At 37.2% G+C, this 18,789-nt stretch overlaps 1 long non-coding RNA gene across 1 annotated transcript; it reads right to left on the bottom strand.

Moving 5' to 3' along the window:
- Positions 1-10,751: 10,751 nt before the first annotated feature.
- LOC131171268 (uncharacterized) lies at positions 10,752-11,900 on the bottom strand. Its single transcript, XR_009141835.1, has 2 exons — positions 11,549-11,900; positions 10,752-10,970 (listed from the first exon to the last, which is right to left on the bottom strand). It is a non-coding gene; the product is annotated as an uncharacterized LOC131171268 (long non-coding RNA).
- Positions 11,901-18,789: the final 6,889 nt, after the last annotated feature.

Here is an 18,789-nt window from a genome sequence, read left to right as displayed (position 1 = left end):
AGTAAATAGAGATAAAATCCTATGTTCATTTAATTGTTCTTGATGTTTCAAGTTCCTAGCCATGATAGATAGATTTATTCGTAAAAGAGTTTCGATGAGAAAATTTTTAATCAAGAACTGGAATTAAAAGAGAACATAATATTCATAGCAAATGGAGTTTGACATAAACCATGACTCACTTGAGTTGGGATTTTGTAATAGAGAGATTCTAGTGCATGGTAACATATGATTATAGGTTCATTTAAGGTAAACCTTATTACTAATTGGGTGGCCATGGCATGCTATGCTAGGTGTTAACCATGGTCTATGAGGTTTATAAAATGATTTAGAGAAATCATTTATAGTAAGAAAGAGTTCTGATGATATTAAGAGTTGATATCATGTCTCATTGCTAATTAGTGATGAGCCTAGTAAGTCACACACATACACAAGTTATCACCTAATTAAATATGATTTAATTAATTAATTAAAGAGTTTAATTGATTAATTAAATAGGTTTAGTTTGCAATTAGATTGCAAAGTCCTTAGCATGACTTGAAACCAAATCTAGATTATTGGATGTATAATATAAGTTAAATTTATATTTAAAGTGTTTAAATATGAATTTAATTAATGAGAAATTAATTAATAGAGATTAATTAATTAATTTATATTTGATATAAATTAATTAGAAGAAGAAAATAATTATTTTGGGTTAAGAACTCAAAATTAAGACACAGGGGCATTTTGGTCATTTTGCAGTGTGACAAGTGGTACCATGAGATGGTGACACATGGCATAACACATAAGCTTGTCAAATGTTTTTTAATCATGTAAGATGATTAAAATCAATATTAAATATAGGTTTGACACTTGGCACAATGTGATTGGGTCACTTAAACCTATAGCTAATCAAAGGGTGACATGTGGCAAGGGTTTAATGTGTTAACCTAGCTATTTAAGTGTTGTTATGAGAAAATAAAATACAACCAGCGGCCACACTCCTTTGTCATGCCATTTTGCAGCCCTCTCTCTATTCTTCTTCATCTCTCATCAATTCAAAGAGATTAGCCATCAATCTCTTGAATTAAGAACGCTAGAAATTGTTTCTAGTGTCCTGTTTACATCTCTAATCTCTTAAAAGGCAGAACTTGAATTTCTAATTAATAGAAAAAGCTTTAGAAGCTCTTCAAGGGCTGCCATAGGTGTTCTTGGTGTGGACAAGCTAGAGGGACAACATCTGGTGTCCTGAAGACGAATCTCAAAGGCGCAGACATGCTGCAGTACATCGAGAGGTTAGTGTAATCGTTCTTGATTTAATCTAGGGTTCTAAAATTAATCTGATTAATTTTAAAATCTTAAATGGCAAATACAGATACAAAAACATATTAAAAGAGTTTTAATATGTTGTTTATCATTGAAATCAAATAGATAAAAATAAATCTTGCATGATGCATGTGACCCTAGGTGAAAATTTTTGAATTCAATGGTATAAACTTGTGTTTTCACGCTTCCGTTCCTTCAGTTTTAACAGATTAATAGCTCATAAATAAAGGATTAGAAAAAAGATAAAATTAGAGTATGGGTATATAAGAAAGATAAATTAGAGTGTAAGTATATAAGAAAGATAAATTAGTGTGAAAGAATGACTTTATTATGGCTTGAGAAAAAAAAAGATACGATTTCAAAGAAAAAGGGTACAAGAATGGATCTCACAAATTTCTCGTAGTCAACTTTGAACTCCTTTAATTGCTATTATTTCAAGTAATCTTTTGATGAATGTTCGTACCGTGGTGACTTATTGCCTTTCCTGGTCCCGTGCACCCTTCCTTATTTCTCCCTTTTCTGGTTCTAAGGGTCGCCTTTCGAGTTTTCACTCCTAGATTTTTTTTTCTTTTTTCATGATGCCTTTTCGGGTTTTCACCCTTCACTCAGTTTACAGAAAGCGCCCTTACGGGTTTTCGCTCCTTTTTCGCACATTTTGCTAGGAGCGCCTGTCACACCTTACCCCTCTGTAAGGCATAACATGATCCCGTAGAATACCTAATGAACTACCGAACTTCACCTACCGATAACTCATTAAGTACCCTACAAGGGATTTTAAAACAATTTTCTTATCTTTGACAAGTGGTGAGCATTTCTAATGAGTATTTAAAACATTTAGTTGAAATTAAAACTAATTAATATTTTTGGCCATTTTAGTTTTCCGCAAATTTGATAAAAATTTTGTGAGTTTCCTCCGTATTTTGAGAAAACCGTTCTTCAATACTGTAAAAGCACTTCTAAAAGATTTTCTCAACCACTACTTCGGTTTCACAATCAAACTCAATCAATTTATCAAAATTCACAAGTTCAATAATTCTCAAAATACTGTCAATCAATATCATTCATATTTCATTAAAAACAAAATAATTTATACATAACCTTACAAATTTATATCAAAAGAAACACAAACTAAACTTTATTACAAACTTCATACAAATTTGTGTACAAGCTGCTCAAGACCCATTTTTACATGTCCATACATTTATGTGCAATATATACATCAAAAGAAGTATTTACATTAGGGTATAAATTATACCCAAGGCTTCAAACCGATGACTTCACACACCTCAAGAAATACCACGCTTCTCCTCTAATCTCTCAGACTGACAAGAATAAAGCTATCACGAGTACTAAGACTCAGTGGTGCACAACATACTAAAATAATCTTTATGCAAAACTTAAAGCACATTCATTCAAAAATTTGATTAAACATGAAAATTAAATACAATCATGCATTGTAAGATTTTACATGTAAACCAAGTTTATTTCAAAGTATCAAAACACATTTCATAAAACCCACGCTTAAATCATGCCATTCAAACAAATAGAATCTCAATAGCCGAGGCTAAAGAGAAATCACATCACAAGGCTAGCTAGCTCAAATATATGGATATCCATTCACATCCTCTTCTACTTGGCACACCTCAACACTTCTCCAGAGAAGGAATCAAAATTGAACTAATTACCCCCACTAGTCGTGCTAGTGAGGTGTTCAAATATGTGGTCATGACATCGTGGTTTCAAAACTTATCTTAACAATTTGCTAAACATTTTCTTTTCAAATATACATAATAACTTTCAACAATTTAGATCAACATCATAAGAATGTCATAATCCAATATTTCACATTATTTAAAACGATATGCAAAAGATGATTATAAAAGTATATGTTGTGCACAAACCTCAAACGAGTCGTCCTTTAGCCTCGACTCGGTTCCTCGGGTTCCTTCCCGATATTCTTTTCAACTGAAACACACAATTTTACAATGTTTCAGTACTAGAACTTAAAATAAATCCAAAATAAACTTAACTTCACATTTAGCTAGCTCTAACGTGTTAAATTCGACGTTCTCGAAATTTTGTGTTTTGGGTTACTATTCACTGCACTATTCAAGTCAAATTATTGACTTTCTAAGGCTTAATGGGTATGGGAACTCCAACTTCACCCACATACCACATTTTGGTCACCAAACTTGTTGGTTTTGGTCATTTGTTTAAAGCTTAGGTCATTTTGGCAAAATTGCCAATTTTCGGTTTTGGTTCTCCAAAGTTGTACTGTTCCATTGGTCGATCTACTGTTAGAATTTGACAAAACTTTCTTCATAGAAAATGTTCCTTATTGTCTTAAGTGTATTCTCATTTTTGGATCACCCCAATCGGAGTTTTGTAGCTCAAGTTATGGCCAAAATAAGTTTACTGTTCATATGTACTGTTCATACTGAGATTTTAGTGCTGGCAGATTTTTGGTCCAACTTTGGTTAATAATTTGACCAAGTTAAGTTCATATTTTGGTCTCACTTTCTTCATATGAAATGTTGTACTATGTCTTAGGTTTCCATCGGTTCAAGAATTGCCTAAATCCGAGTTTTCTAGAGAGAGTTATAGCCATCCAAACATTGGTGCTCAATGAAAATTCTGCAGAATCTCAGTACAGTAAATTTAACTTTGCTCAATGATTTGAATGAGTTAATGGCCTAATTTGGGTTGGTTTTCTTCATGAAAGTTTTAGATCTATATCATATCTAATTGCTGGTAAAATTTCAGGTCAATTTGACCTACCTAGCTCGAGTTATGACCAAATGAACAGTTACTGTTCATTTGGTCAGTTTAGTGCAGTGGCAGCCTGCTATCAACTCACTTTGGTCAATTGTTTCACCAAGTTTTGGTCAGTTTTTTGCTATGGTTCCTTAATGAAAATTGTGCTCTTTTATGTCTATTTTCATCTCCAATTGGTGGCATATCAATTGGACTTGTAAAATTTGAGTTTTGGTCCTTCAGTGGTTTGGTCATGCCACAAAGAAGATGACCATTTACCTCCGAATTTAGTTTTCATTCCTATCATTCCCACACAAGTTATTTGGTCATAATTGACCATTATTTCATTTCACAATAGGTTAAACATGCCATTTATGCATTTCTCCAAATTTTGGTTCATAAACCCTAGCATTGAAACCTTAATCTCACTAACTCTTGCATTTAACTACTTCTAATAATTTTAATGTTAATCATTTCACTAAGTAAAGCTTCTAAACTCACTCAATTGCATCATATTCATGCAAACCACACTCCTCTCAAGCTGCCCAAAATTTCAATTTAATTCTTTCCCCATATTTGTTTCATTTAAATCAAGTTATTAGCTCACTTAATTACCTAAACATGCCTTTGAATGGAAAAGTAACAATTTAACATACTAACCTTTTGTTAAAGCTTCAAAACCCTATCTTTAATTCTTCTTTCTTCTTGTAATCTCCTTCTTAAGTTGCAATAACAAGCTCTAGGGTGGTTTTTAAGAGAGTTATTTGGATTAAGTGAAGAAAATTAAGCTTAAATGTAAGCTTAAATGGAGGACCATTCATGGAGGAATTTGGGAGGAAAGTGGGGTGGCAAGGAAGAAGAAAATCCTAATTTTTTTCCTTTGGTTTCCTTTACACGTTGTTTTTTTTTTGGCTTATGGAAGACCCCTAATTCCCAAATTAAATAATTCAATTTATTACTTTAGTTATGACATCATGCATGATGTCATAACTTTTGACTTTTTCATTTTCATCTCTTTTTCTTTTTTTTTCTATTAGTTCTTTAATTTAATTCTCGATTCAAATTTTCTTTTCTCCGATTTTATTTGTGATTAGGTCAGAGTCACTCCTGGGTCAATTGACCAAATTGCCCTCGCCTGCTCATCCCGCTTGCAAATAATCCAATATTTCTTCCTCCTCGACCTAATTATTTGACCGACTTAACAGTTCTTTTTCATGATTTTCTTTTCCATCGTGTTCATAAGGGTCCTAAGGACCGCAGCGTCACTTTTTACGGTTCAAAATTTGAGTTTAAAACGACTTCATAGCTGTTCCCGAGGAGGTCACTCATCATTTGTGACTCTCGCTGCTTAACCTCTTATGTTTTGTTTTTCTTATTTATAGTTAACTAATTAAACATTACTAATTATTTGTGTTTATGGCTTCTCAAATTGTCTTAAGTGTGGCCCTAATCCCATTAATTGTCCTGACCGACACCGTCAATAATGTTGAAATCTACCAGCTATGCAACGGGGTGTTACAATTCTCCCCTTAAATAAATTTCGCCTCAAATTTTTACCGTATCAATCTCTCAACAAACAGTGGGTGTTGTCTCCTCATGTCCTCCTCTCGTTCCCAAGTAGCTTCTTGGCCCGAATGATGGTTCCACAAAGACTTTTACCAACGGTATTCGCTATTCCGTAGCCGCTTCACCTCATAAGCCGTAATCTTTATGGGTTCTTCTTCATATGTGAGGTCCGATTCACTTCTATTTCTTCTACTGTAGTACATGAGATGGGTCCGATCGGTACCTCCTCAACATGGACACATGGAAGACATTATGTATCTTCTCCAACTCGAGGTAGTGCCAACCGATATGCCAAAGGACCCACTCTTTCCGTAACCTCATATGGCCCAATAAAACGAGGACTTAGTTTCCTTTCTACTAATCTCATAATCCTCTTCCAAGGAGAAACCTTGAGGAAAACTTTCTCACCCACTGCATACTCAATATCCCTTCTCTTCAGATCAATGTAGGACTTCTGACGATCTGATGCAGCTTTAAGTCGATCTCTGATCACCCGAATTTTCTCTTCAGTCTGTTGAACAATTTTGGGTCCGATCATCTTTCTTTCACCCACGTCATCCCAACACAATGGGGTTCTACATTTCCTGCCATACAAAGCTTCATATGGAGGCATTCCAATGCTTGATTGGTAGCTGTTGTTGTAAGCAAACTCAATCAAAGGCAAGTGTGTATCCCAACTACCCTCAAACTCAATAACACAAGCCCGTAGCATATCCTCCAAGATCTGAATTACCCTCTCAGATTGGCCATCTGTCTGTGGGTGGAATGCCGTACTGAAGTTCAATCTAGTTCCTAGGGCTCTCTGAAGACTACCCCAGAATCTAGAAGTGAACCTAGGATCTGCTGCGATACAATAGATACCGGCACTCCATGCAATCTCACAATCTCATCGATGTACAACCCGCCAATCTGTCCAAATTGTAGTCCATCCGAATCGCAGAAAATGAGCAGATTTAGTCATCACAACAATGACCCAAATCGCATCATGACTCTTTTGTGTCCTCAAGTCCCATCACAAAATCCATCGTTATTCTCTCCCATTTCCACTGCATCGGTAGTGGATGTAACAACCAAATGGTACTTGATGCTCTGCTTCACTTGTCGACAAGTTAGGCATTTGGATACAAACTCGCACATCTCTCTTCATACCCATCCACCAAGAATGCTCCTTTAGCCCTCTATACATTTTTGTACCACTGTGGTGCATGGCAAAAGGAGACTCATGTGCTTCCTTTAAAATGATCCTCCTCAATTCAACATCATTAGGAACACACATTCGCCTGGTGTAGCAATAGACCATCATCTCTCGAGTGAGAATTTCGGTTTCTTGCCTGGGCTTCTTCCATCGCCTTCGATACTTGATCATTCCGGCGACCATTCTAATCTGATCAATCAACACTGGCTGTACATGCCATGCAACTGCTGTCTGCCCCTCATCATTAATCTCTAAGCTGGCATGCAATGATCTTAACTCATGTACCAAAGACAAAGGAGTAACCCGTAGACTTGCCATAGTCTTGCGACTTAAGGCATCACCACAACATTAGCTTTCCCTGGTGATAGTCTATCGCACAATCATAGTCTTTAATCAACTCTAACCATCTCCTCTGTCTCAAATTCAGCTCTTTCTGGGTGCCCAAATACTTCAAACTCTTATGATCTGTGTAGATGTAACATTTCTCCCCATACAAATAATGTCTCCAGATCTTAAGAGCAAACACAATGGCTGCAAGCTCCAAATCATGTGTCGGATAATTCCTCTCATGCGGTTTTAGCTGGCGTGATGCATAGGCAATGACATTTCGATCTTGCATCAACACACAACCTAACCCGTTGTGAGAAGCATCAGAATCAGTATATTCTTTACCCGTGTGGGTAAAGTTAGACTGAGCTTCATCAAACATCTCTTCAATTCATCAAAACTCTGCGGCATTTATCCGTCACCAAATTTTACATCTTTTCTAAGCGGCTTGGTCAATGGAGATGCCAACATGGAGAATCCTTCACAAATCTACGGTAGTATCGGCTAAACCAGAAAACTACGAATCTCGTGACATTTTAGGTGGCCTCCAATTAGGACGACTTCAATCTTACTTGGATCTACCTTAATGCCCTCTTACGATACTACATGCCCCAAAAAGATATTTCTTTCAGCCAAAATTCACACTTCGACAATTTGGCATATAGTCGTTTCTCCTCAAAGTCTGCAGATAATCATGAGATGTCTATCATGCTCTTCTCGCATTCCTCGAATATACCAATATATCATCTATGAATACCACCACAACCGGTCGAGGTATGGTCTGAAAATAGTGTTCATCGATCCATAAAAGCGTATGAGCATTAGTTAACCGAATGGCATGACCAAGAACTCATAATGGCCATAGCGGGTTCTGAAAGCTTTAGAAATACTTTGCTCTTGTACTTTCGGTGATAATAACGATCTCGTGTCAATTTTGGAGAACATGCACCTCAACCGATCAAACAAGTCATCAATGCGGGTAATGGATATCTATTCTTTATTGTCACCTTATTCAATCGCCGATAATCAATACACAAGCGGAGAGTGCCATCTTTCTTCTTTACAAACAACATGGCGCTCCCAAGGTGACACACTAGAGGCGGATAAAGCCCTTGTCAAGCAATTCTTGCAATCGCACTTTCAACTCTTTCAATTCTGCAGTGCCATTCTATATGGCGTTATAGAGATTGGATCCACACCGGGCATAACATCAATTTCAATCGCACCTCTCTTTCGAGGTAATCCGGCAATTCTTCAGAAATACATCCGAAAGTCACATACCGTAGGGATGTCCCTTAGTCTTTGGACTCCCCACAGGTGTCTATCACATGTGCCAAGTATGCTTCACACCCTTTCTCGATCATCTTTCGGCTAGTGCAAATTTAAATGATGTTTGATGGCGATAAATGCCTCTCCCGTGTATGACCACATCACCATACAAAGGAGACCAAAAGTGGTATCTTGATCTCTGATCAATCATAGCATGATGCACGGCTAACCAATCCATGCCTAAGATAATATCATACTCTCTGAAGGGCATCTCAATCAAGTCGACAGAAAACATGTCCTTGGATCACCAAAGGGCTCTATAAATTCTGTTGACCCGGACCTCTTGTCCTAACGAACTAGTTACTAGCACTTCAAAACCCATTTGCACACATGGAACGGCAAGTGAACTGACTATGCTAGCACTAACATATGAATGGGTTGAACCCGGATCAAACAACACAAATACATTTTGACCAGAGATAGAGAATGTACCTACCACATCTAAGTCTCGGCCTCTTCTCGTTGTCTCATCGTGTAGACTCGGTGACGCACTTCCTTGTCTGCATCGACCAATCGTGCCTCGATCACAGCGGTGCCTCTACCTCTGCCTCTTCCTCTGCCAATGTGAACCTCTAGGAGCGGGACTCAATAGATCCCTCGGCGTGTAGTAGGAGCGGACCATATCTCGGAGCACTAGTACAATCTTTAGCTATATGGCCCTTGCCTCCACGATTAAGCAGTGCTCGGTGGCCCAATAACATTCCCCATGAATCTTGCCACAAGTCTCACGGCGGGCGTAATGTGAACCCTCGCTTGGCACGACTGCACCTAGGGGTCTCGACTGTAAAATCGCCTCTGCCTCGCCAAATCGCCACCTCGACCCTGCTGGGTCCACTAAACTTCTTTTTCTTTCCTGAGTAGCACTGAACTCTGCTCAACTGATTTTTCCCCCTTGTCTTTTTCTAATTTCTCGACTTTTTCCTTCACTGGGTTATGCGCTTCAACTCTTTCAGTTCAAGTGCTTGGGACATAAGTTACGAGAAGTTCTTGTGTCGAAATCCTATAACTTGCATCCGTATCTTTGGGCTTCAAACCCGTCTCAAATCTCTTGCATCTTGCTTTCTTGGTAGTAAGGAGACTCTCCGCATAGTGACTCAAAGTGAGAACTCCCTCTCATACTCGCCACCGATCTATTCCCTTATTTTAGACTCAAAAACTCTTGCAATTTCCGATCAACATATGCTGCAGGATGTATTTCATGCGAACTCTCGATAAAGTCATCCTGTGTTAGCAGTGGTTCAATAAGTATGGGGATGGTCTTCCACCTATCATATGCATCCCCTTGCAGTTTAGACACAGAATACTCAAACTTTAATTCATCTTGGCAGTGCAGCTTCTTAAATACTCTGTCCATTCTTTCAAGCCATTGCTCTGCCTCAAGTGGGTCTACTGTACCCTTAAATTCTGCAGCCCCATACTTCAATAATTTATCATATTGTCTGGCTGGAGGCAGTGGTTGTGCCACAGGTGGTTGGGGTGGAGCTTGAGCAGGCATACCCCCAGCCATTTGTTGAAACATTGCCGCTTATCTGTATGCGAATGCGAGAATTTGCGGCATTTGTGGGGTCTTCTTGACCCACCGACATTCGGTAAAGCTGGGCTTCCTTGTGCCTCGGCTTCAACAGATCGCTCAACCGAGCGATCCTTCTTCCATTTCAAGTGAAGTTAGGGTATCTCCTGAACAAGTAACACAAGGAGATTTCCCTCCGTTAGTTCATATTCATGATGTAATGCACTGTATGTAACAAATATGGACATTGAGCAGTTGTACTTAACAAAGAAAAGACACAAATTCACAAGCTAAAACATACTTCAAAAATTTTGCTCTGATACCACTAAAACATGTCACACCTTACCCCTCTGTAAGGCATAACATGATCCCGTAGAATACCTAATGAACTACCGAACTTCACCTACCGATAACTCATTAAGTACCCTACAAGGGATTTTAAAACAATTTTCTTATCTTTGACAAGTGGTGAGCATTTCTAATGAGTATTTAAAACATTTAGTTGAAATTAAAACTAATTAATATTTTTGGCCATTTTAGTTTTCCGCAAATTTGATAAAAATTTTGAGTTTCCTCTGTATTTTGAGAAAACCGTTCTTGAATACTGTAAAAGCACTTCTAAAAGATTTTCTCAACCACTACTTGGTTTCACAATCAAACTCAATCAATTTATCAAAATTCACAAGTTCAATAATTCTCAAAATCATCAATCAATATCATTCATATTTCATTAAAAACAAAATAATTTATACATAACCTTACAAATTTATATCAAAAGAAACACAAACTAAACTTTATTACAAACTTCATACAAATTTGTGTACAAGCTGCTCAAGACCCATTTTTACATGTCCATACATTTATGTGCAATATATACATCAAAAGAAGTATTTACAGTTAGGGTATAAATTATACCCGAAGGCTTCAAACTGATGACTTCACACACCTCAGCAGCTCAGTCTGCTGCTCCTCTAATCTCTGTATCTGCGAGAATAAAGCTATCGTGAGTACTAAGACTCGATGGTGCACAACATACTAAAATAATCTTTATGCAAAACTTAAAGCACATTCATTCAAAATTTGATTAAACATGAAAATTAAATACAATCATGAATTGTAAGATTTTACATGTAAACCAAGTTTATTTCAAAGTATCAAAACACATTTCATAAAACCCACAATTAAATCATGCCATTCGAAACAAATAGAATCTCAATAGCCAGAGGCTAAAGAGAAATCACATCACAAGGCTAGCTAGCTCAAATATATGGATATCCATTCACATCCTCTTCTCTTGGCACACCTCAACACTTCTCCGGAGAAGGAATCAAAATTGAAACTAATTACCCCCACTAGTCGTGCTAGTGAGGTGTTCAAATATGTGGTCATGACACGTGGTTTCAAAACTTATCTTAACAATTTGCTAAACATTTTCTTTTCAAATATACATAATAACTTTCAACAATTTAGATCAACATCATAAGAATGTCATAATCCAATATTTCACATTATTTAAAACGATATGCAAAAGATGATTATAAAAGTATATGTTGTGCACAAACCTCAAACGAGTCGTCCTTTAGCCTCGACTCGGTTCCTCGGGTTCCTTCCCGATATTCTTTTCAACTGAAACACACAATTTTACAATGTTTCAGTACTAGAACTTAAAATAAATCCAAAATAAACTTAACTTCACATTTAGCTAGCTCTAACGTGTTAAATTCGACGTTCTCGAAATTTTGTGTTTCGGGTTACTATTCACTGCACTATTCAAGTCAAATTATTGACTTTCTAAGGCTTAATGGGTATGGGAACTCCAACTTCACCCACATACCACATTTTGGTCACCAAACTTGTTGGTTTTGGTCATTTGTTTAAAGCTTAGGTCATTTTGGCAAAATTGCCAATTTTCGGTTTTGGTTCTCCAAAGTTGTACTGTTCCATTGGTCGATCTACTGTTAGAATTTGACAAAACTTTCTTCATAGAAAATGTTCCTTATTGTCTTAAGTGTATTCTCATTTTTGGATCACCCCAATCGGAGTTTTGTAGCTCAAGTTATGGCCGAAATAAGTTTACTGTTCATATGTACTTTATTCATCTTGAGATTTTAGTCTTTGGCAGATTTTTGGTCCAACTTTGGTTAATAATTTGACCAAGTTAAGTTCATATTTTGGTCTCACTTTCTTCATATGAAATGTTGTACTATGTCTTAGGTTTCCATCGGTTCAAGAATTGCCTAAATCCGAGTTTTCTAGAGAGAGTTATAGCCATCCAAACATTGGTGCTCAATGAAAATTCTGCAGAATCTCAGTACAGTAAATTTAACTTTGCTCAATGATTTGAATGAGTTAATGGCCTAATTTGGGTTGGTTTTCTTCATGAAAGTTTTAGATCTATATCATATCTAATTGCTGGTAAAATTTCAGGTCAATTTGACCTACCTAGCTCGAGTTATGACCAAATGAACAGTTACTGTTCATTTGGTCAGTTTAGTGCAGTGGCAGCCTGCTATCAACTCACTTTGGTCAATTGTTTCACCAAGTTTTGGTCAGTTTTTTGCTATGGTTCCTTAATGAAAATTGTGCTCTTTTATGTCTATTTTCATCTCCAATTGGTGGCATATCAATTGGACTTGTAAAATTTGAGTTTTGGTCCTTCAAAGTGGGTTTGGTCATGCTGCCAGCAGCATGACCATTTACCTCCGAATTTAGTTTTCATTCCTATCATTCCCACACAAGTTATTTGGTCATAATTGACCATTATTTCATTTCACAATAGGTTAAACATGCCATTTATGCATTTCTCCAAATTTTGGTTCATAAACCCTAGCATTGAAACCTTAATCTCACTAACTCTTGCATTTAACTACTTCTAATAATTTTAATGTTAATCATTTCACTAAGTAAAGCTTCTAAACTCACTCAATTGCATCATATTCATGCAAACCACACTCCTCTCAAGCTGCCCAAAATTTCAATTTAATTCTTTCCCCATATTTGTTTCATTTAAATCAAGTTATTAGCTCACTTAATTACCTAAACATGCCTTTGAATGGAAAAGTAACAATTTAACATACTAACCTTTTGTTAAAGCTTCAAAACCCTATCTTTAATTCTTCTTTCTTCTTGTAGTCTCCTTCTTAAGTTGCAATAACAAGCTCTAGGGTGGTTTTTAAGAGAGTTATTTGGATTAAGTGAAGAAAATTAAGCTTAAATGTAAGCTTAAATGGAGGACCATTCATGGAGGAATTTGGGAGGAAAGTGGGGTGGCAAGGAAGAAGAAAATCCTAATTTTTTGCCTTTGGTTTCCTTTACACGCGTTTTTTTTTTTGGCTTATGGAAGACCCCTAATTCCCAAATTAAATAATTCAATTTATTACTGTAGTTATGACATCCTGCATGATGTCATAACTTTGACTTTTCATTTTCATCTCTTTTTCTCTTTTTTTTTTTATATTAGTTATTTAATTTAATTCTCGATTCAAATTTTCTTTTCTCCGATTTTATTTGTGATTAGGTCGAGTCACTCGGGGTCAATTGACCAAATTGCCCCTCGCCTGTTCATCCCGGTTTGCAAATAATCCAATATTTCTTCCGGCTCCCTGACCTAATTATTTGACTGACTTAACAGTTCTTTTTCATGATTTTCTCTTTTCCACTGTGTTCATAAGGGTCCTAAGGACCGCAGCGTCACTTTTTACGGTTCAAAATTTGAGTTTAAAATGACTTCGCAGTCGTTCCCGAGGAGGTCACTCATCGCTGTGACTCTCGGCTCGTTTAACCTCTTATGTTTTGTTTTTCTTATTTATAGTTAACTAATTAAACATTACTAATTATTTGTGTTTATGGCTTCTCAAATTGTCTTAAGTGTGGCCCTAATCCCATTAATTGTCCGGACCGACACCGGTCACCGGAACAGTGAAATCTACCAGGCTATGCAACGGGGGTGTTACAGCGCCCTTTTGGCTTTTCACTCTTACGTTTTTTTTTTTTTTTAGGCATAATACCTTTTGACAGCGTCTGCATTGACGGGTCTTGGGAATTCTTTGTCGTCTATGTGGGTCAAGATCAGGGCACCACTAGAAAACGTCCTTTTAACTACATAGGGTCCCTCATAAGTTGGCAACCATTTTCCCCGGGCATCATTTTGGTTCGGAAGAATCTTTTTCAAGGCTAGATCTCCCAGTTGGAATTCACGAGGGCGAACGCCTTTGTTAAATGCCCTAGCCATTCTTCTTTGGTACAATTGCCCATGACACGCTGCTGCTAGCCTTTTCTTGTCCAGCAAATTCAATTGGTCCAGCCTTGAATGGATCCATTCTGACTCATCGATTCTCGATTCTTTCAGAATTCTCAAGGAGGGAATTTCTACTTCGATAGGCAAAACAACTTCCATTCCGTAAACCAATGAATAAGGAGTTACCCCCGTTGATGTCCTTACAGAGGTCCGGTTTGCATGAAGGGTGAAGGGGAGCATATCATACCAATCTCTATAGGTGATGGTCATTTTTCGGATTATTCTCTTGAGGTTTTTGTTAGCGGCTTCCACCGCCCCGTTCATTTGGGGACGTTATGGTGAAGAATTAAGATGTCGGATTTTGTACTGGTCACATAAACTCCGAATCTTTGGACCATTCAAATTCTTGGCATTGTCCGTGACAATTTCGCTGGGGAGGCCGTGTCGGTAGAGGACATTATTCTTGAGAAATTTGAGGAATGTATTCTGCGTGATGGGAGCATATGATGTTGCCTTGACCGATTTAGAAAAGTAGTCAATAGCTACCAAGATGAACCTGTGCCCATTGGATGCTTTGGGATTAATGGGACCAATCACATCGATGCCCCACATTGCGAAAGGCCAAGGTGAGATAAGATTAAACAATTGATGAGGCGGAACGTTTATCGGATCCACATAGATTTGGCACATATGACACTTCCGAAAGTATTTGATGCAGTCTTTCTCCATAGTAGCCCAGAAGTATCCCCGTTTCATGATTTGCTTGGCCATCATATGCCCATTAGCGTGGATTACGCAATTCCCCTCATGAGTCTCAAAAAGGATTTTTCTTGCTTCTTTTGCATCTATGCACCTCAACAATTCGCCATTGGAGCTTTTTTTGTACAAAATCTCACCACTGGGGAAGTATCCCAAAGCTAGTCTCCTGATCATTCTCCTTTCGTTTCTACTTGCCCCTAGAGGGTATTCCCTAGTTTTGATGTAGACCTGGATATCATGATACCAGGGTTTGCCATTAGTTTCTTCTTCGACCATGAAATAATAAGCTGGCTCATCCCTTGCTTTGATCTGCAATACCTGAGTCGTCTGCCCCTCTTCCATCTGAGCTATGACAGCCAGAGTGGCTAGTGCGTCCTTGAATTGATTCTTGTCCCAACTGAGGTGAGTGAAAGAAATTTCTTCAAATTTCTTGATCAATTCCAGTAGGTACTTCTGATATGGGATCAGCTTCAGGTCTTTGGTTTGCCATTCTCCTTTGACTTGATAAATGATCAAGGCCGAATCTCCATACACTTATAATTTCCTGACCTTCATTTCAATGGCGGCCTGTAAACCCATCACACAAGCTTCGTATTCTGCGAGGTTGTTGGTGCAGTCAAATCTTAGCTTGAAAGCTATCGGGAAGTGTTTTCCATTAGGGGATACAAACACAGCTCCGATCCCATTACCAGACAAATTAACTGCTCCGTCAAAATACATTTCCCTTACATCAGCTGGTTCCTTATCCTCGCTGCCGACCTCATTAACATGCTCATCTGGGAATTCGAAATCCAGGGCTTCATAATCTTAGATCAGGTTTTTTGCTAGGAGATAAGCAATTACACTCTTACCGCCTTTCTGGTCATATAGACAATGTCATATTGAGAGAGTATAACCTACCAATGTCATATAGACAATGCCTTTTTGGTCATGAAATTTGCAAATGAAATAAAAGAAGACACAGGAAATTACTACTGGCATCGATAATCTGTTTTGAAATTTCAAAAAAAGAAAGCTGGAGAAAATAAACAAGGGTGTTCGACACAATGATAGTTAGGACACTTACCTGTGGGAAGTTGAGGAGACGGATGAAATTGAAGGAGCGGAAGCGTGAAAAACACTAGTTTATACTATTGAATTCAAAATTTTTCACCTAGGGTCACATGCATCATGCAAGATTTATTTTTATCTATTTGATTTCAATGATAAACAACATATTAAAACTCTTTTAATATGTTTTTTGGATTTGTATTTACCATTTAAGATTTTAAAATTAATCAGATTAAACCCTAGATTAGATCAAGAACAAATACACTAATCTCTTGATGCACTGCAGCGTATTTGTACCTTTGGGATGCATCTTTAGGACACCAGATGTTGTCCCTCTAGCTTGTCCACACTAAGTTCACCTATGGCAGCCCTTGAACAACTTCTAAAGCTTTTTCTAGTCATTTTGTCCTCAAGGTAAGATTCACAAGTTGGAGTAGGCTCAGAGCCCAATGAGGATAGAATCCTCATTTTCTCCAGTTTTGCAATCCTATCTTTTGCAACATGACATAACCTTAAGTGCCAAATATATTTTGAACTTGAGTTCATTTTCACCATGGCATTGCATTCATTTAGATCACTTGCATTCATTTTATGTTTGTCATTATTATCCAAATAATAAAGACCATCATTCATATAACTCGAACAAACATATTTATTTCTAAAATAAATATTGCAAACATCATCTGTGAACTGAAATTCATAGCCATTTCTAGTCAAACTAGATATAGAAATGATGTTCTTAAAAGCATCAGGTACATATAAAATATTATCCAAACACAAAACATGTCCAGACATGTAAAAAGATTTAGATCCTATGGCTAAACCTTCAACAGTTGAGCCATCGCCAATCTGGAGTCTAACATCTCGAGAACGCAAGCTGCTACTATTTGCTAGTTCCTGCATATCATAAGAAATGTGAGAACTGGCACCAGTATCTAAAACCCAAGATGTAGATGAACTATTAGTATTATCAGAATCTAAATAACAAGATATAGACATACCTTTCGAAGGTCTATCCTTCTTGTCCTTCAGAGAAGCAAGATACTCTAGGCAGTTCCTTTTCCAGTGCCCATCTTTCTGGCAGTGGAAACACTTTCCTTTGCCTCCATCAACTTTAGTCTTCCCTTTCTATTTAGCTATTTTCTTGTAAGGACCCGGAATCTGAGGTTTCTTTTTCTTATTGCCCTTCTTCTTGTTGGACTTTCCAGTAGAAGAAGATGCAATAAAAAATATCTCTTTTCCTTTATTGCCCGGCATATTCTTTTGGGCAATAACCAGCATGTTGAGTAAACCAGCCAAGGTGAATTCCTATTTACATATGGAAATTTGTCACAAAATTCCCAAAAGACTCAGGAAGGGACTAAAGGATCAAATCCGTCTGTAGTTGGAAATCCATGTTGAAGTCAAGATGTTCTAGCCGCTCAATCAGCCGAATCATCTTATGGACATGATCTCCAACATTCTGTCCCTCAGACATCCTCATGTGGAATAGCTATCTAGATATCTCATACCTAGCATTCCTGCTGTGCTCACCATACAACTTTTTAGGTGAAGGAGGATCTCACTCGCACTCTGCATGTTCTCATGCTGCTTCTGTAACTCATTACTCATAGAAGCAAGCATGTAACACAGCTCTCATATCATGCTCCTTCCACTTGTCCAAAGTTTCATGTTCCTCTTGTGTGGCCTCTGGAGGTAAAGGAACAGGAACATTTGAGTCTAAAACATATCCTATATGTTCAAGGTTCAGGGCAAGTTTCAAATTTCTTAGCCAATTAGATAGATTAGGTCATGTCAACCTATTGTGATCAAGTAAGCTTGCAAAGGATATTGGATGGTGGTGGTTATTCTGTGCTCATTATTATCAGAAAATTAACTGCAGAAAATAACCAGATTAATTAGTAAATATATCATGTAATTAACCAAAATGATTATTGTCTTTTAATCAAATTGGTCCTCCCACTAACTTAGCGAATCCTACACTTCCAAAGTAGAAAATGGAAATCCTAGTTGGATGGATTTCTAGTGGGTGATTGAATTCTTATAATTCTATTGATCATCCTCAGGTACATCCATTATTGGAATTACAATAAACTATAAGTGAGTAACTCCTTGCCCATCACATCTCATGTGAGGTTCAATCCTTAACCTAGCCCCTAATGCTCAAAATCTCAAGTACATCCATTATTGACTTATCTTGCATTAGTTAAGTTGATCCCATTGAGTCAGTAATTATGCAAATAATTTTAATGTCCTCAGGTACATCCAATATTGGCCACCAAACCATTTACATATTTACAACATCTCATGCTTAACAATTATTCTTAAGAAAATCTCTTGAATTAATTGCATCATATGCAACTATTTAAAATTTCTTAAAATAATTAGCCCAATGGAGGGCCCATGTTATAATTACTTTAATTATAGTATTTTCAACTTAATCATTTGTTTGGAAGATTTTATGGTCATCCTAATTACTATTAAGGTCTCACTTTGTACATTATCTAATTAGCATGCATATATCATATAATTGCATACATTCCATACATCTCATGCATTCATGGATAATAATAAATATGGTATGATCATGGACTTTCTAAGGGATTCAATTCTGAGCTACCAAGAATTGAATCAGGGCATTCCTAGGTGCATTTCATTCATTCATATTACAAGAGTTGCTGAAGGAGTACATAATCAACACTTGACATTGAATTCCTCCCACTGGTCCCACTAATGCTCTTGACCTCCTTGATCTTC

Source organism: Hevea brasiliensis, chromosome 12 (genome assembly GCF_030052815.1).
Source record: "Hevea brasiliensis isolate MT/VB/25A 57/8 chromosome 12, ASM3005281v1, whole genome shotgun sequence".
Classification (NCBI taxonomy): Eukaryota; Viridiplantae; Streptophyta; class Magnoliopsida; order Malpighiales; family Euphorbiaceae; genus Hevea; species Hevea brasiliensis.
Note: the sequence above shows the minus strand (reverse complement) of the source record. Positions and strands in the feature narration are given on the sequence as shown.